Below are 1,881 nucleotides of genomic sequence, written 5' to 3' on the forward strand. Positions count from 1 at the left end.
GAATGGTGAGAACCCAGGAGGCGGAGCTTGCAGTGAGCCGAGATCATGCCACTGCACTCCAGCCTGGGCGACAGAGTGAGACTCTGTCTCAAAATAAAGAAAGAGAAGTTATTATTTATTCCTAATTAGACGGGGAAGAAAGTCGTTGAAGAGGAACCTCTATTTCACTTTTTACAAATTCCACTGAGCTCTGCTTCCTACCAACCTCAAGTCTCTGCCCTAAACTCTGAGGAACCTTCCAGGTTCATCTCCCTGGTCCCACTGCGTCCAAGACTCTATTTATTAACCACCATTTACAAGCATTTCTCTCTCACTGTGGACCCCACATCAGTTCCAGCCTGGACAAAACTCATTCCCAATCTTTGTGACCAAAGTTGTACTGAACTTTTATCTTCCCTTTCAGAAATTACCTATTATATTTTTACTAAATACTTACTCCAGCCTTGCCTTTACAGACACTGATCTCTGTCTTTTTCTGTGCATGTGCCTCTGCAAAATGTGCATTTGCAGATGTTCCAGTATTCCAGAGCTTAGTCTATGGGTCTCTTCTCTTCTATGATTATATTTGCTCTTAGAGATCTCACCTAAGCTCGTGGCTTTTTTCTTTCCTCTTTTTCGATGAAGTTTCCCTTGTGTTGCCCAGGCTGGAGTTCAATGACACAGTCTCGGCTCACTGCAATCACCATCTCTCAGGTTCAAGCAATTCTCCTGCCTCAGCCTCCCAAGTAGCTGGGATTACAGGCATGCGCCACCACGCCTGGCTAATTTTGTTTGTTTGTTTGTTTTTTTTTTTTTTCAGACAGTTTCACTCTTGTCACCCAGGCTGGAGTGCAATGGCATGATCTCAACTCACTGCAACCTCTGCCTCCTGAGTTCAAGCGATTCTTCTGCCTCAGCCTCCCGAGTAGCTGGGATTACAGGCGCCCACCACCAGGCCCAGCTAATTTTTGTATTTTTAGTAGAGACGGGGTTTCACCATGTTGGCCAGGCTGGTCTTGAACTTCTGACCTCAGGTGATCTGCCCGCCTTGGCCTCCTAAAATGCTGGGATTACACGTGTGAGCCACTGCACCCAGCCTGTTTTTAATTTTTTTGTAGAGACAAGGTCTCACTCTGTTGCCCAGACTGGTCTTGAACTCCTAGCTTCAAGTAATACCACCTCAGCCTCCCAAAGTGCTAGGATAACAGGTGTGAGCCACTGTGCCCGGTCTCCAACTATGGCTTTTTTTGTTTTTTTTTGGTTTTTTTGTTTGTTTGTTTTTGTTTTTCTGAGACAGAGTCTTGCTCAGTTGCCCAGGCTGGAATACAGTGGCGCAATCTCTGCTCACTGCAACCTCTGCCTCCCGGAGTCAAGCGATTCTCCTACCTCAGCCTCAGGAGTAACTGGGATTACAGGCATGTGCCACCATGCCATACTAATTGTATTTTCAGTAGAGGCAGCGTTTCACCATGTTGGCCAGGCTAGTCTTGAACTCCTGACCTCATGGTCTGCCTGCCTCGGCCTCCCAAAGTCCTGGGATTACAGGCATGAGCCACAATCATGGTTTTAAATAACATCCATATCATGAGAACTCCCATATCTCTAGTCCTTCTCACTCTATTCCCCAACTCCATTGATTCATATCTCCACAATCTTCATCTGTATATCTAACTGGCATCTATTTACCACATCCAAAACTAATTTTTTTAATTAAAAAAAAATTTTTTTTGAGACAGTGTCTTGCTCTGTCACCCAGGCTGGAGTGCAGTGGCGAGATCACGGCTCACTGCAGACTCCTCCTCCTGGTGCCCGTGATTCTCCCATGTCAGCCTCCCGAGTAGCTGGGACTACAGGCAGGCGCCATCAAGCCTGGCTAATTTTTGTACTTTTTGTAGAGACAGT

Source organism: Mandrillus leucophaeus, unplaced genomic scaffold (assembly GCF_000951045.1).
Source record: "Mandrillus leucophaeus isolate KB7577 unplaced genomic scaffold, Mleu.le_1.0 Scaffold441, whole genome shotgun sequence".
Classification (NCBI taxonomy): domain Eukaryota; kingdom Metazoa; phylum Chordata; class Mammalia; order Primates; family Cercopithecidae; genus Mandrillus; species Mandrillus leucophaeus.